This window comes from Penaeus monodon, chromosome 19, assembly GCF_015228065.2.
Source record: "Penaeus monodon isolate SGIC_2016 chromosome 19, NSTDA_Pmon_1, whole genome shotgun sequence".
NCBI classification, from domain to species: Eukaryota; Metazoa; Arthropoda; class Malacostraca; order Decapoda; family Penaeidae; genus Penaeus; species Penaeus monodon.
Genome location: NC_051404.1, coordinates 40,984,065 through 40,984,639, shown reverse-complemented (window position 1 = coordinate 40,984,639; position 575 = coordinate 40,984,065).

The following is a 575-nucleotide window of genomic DNA, read 5'->3' as shown; positions in this document are numbered from 1 at the left end:
TTCCTTCAAAGAAGCCGCTCTTCCACTTGTTCTTTTTTCCCTTCCTCTCCTTATCACTTTTTTTTTTCCTCTTCTCTCTCTCATAGCAGGAGCTAATGGAAAATTCCTTCTGTTCGTATTCCCTCCTCGAGCTTTCCAGCAGCGATTTCTCATTCCGATTACACGATTCCTCGCCGCTGTTTGCTCCTCGCTCAGGCCGCTCTTAACCTGATGCTGCGAGTGAGATGTACGGGAGTTGTTTGCTTGTACTTGGGGAAGATGTCAAGGACCGTCGGGGAGGAGGATGAGAGGATGAGGATGCGGACACAAAGGCGAGGGGGGGGGGAGATAGTTGATAAAAAGGGGGGAAGTGATATAAGGATGGAAGTTGGGAATAATATGAAAAAAAGATGAGGAGGAGGGGGGAGATCAGAACGAAGAAATTGAGGAACGGGAGAGGAGGGAAAGAGAAGGGGACGAAAATCAAGGATGTCCAGCAGAGCATCTTCATCTGGTAAGAGTCCCAGGGAGATCAGATGGATATCGTGTAGGAAGTCAGCTGTGAGGTGGAGTCTGCAGCTGCCGAGGGAGGTTTT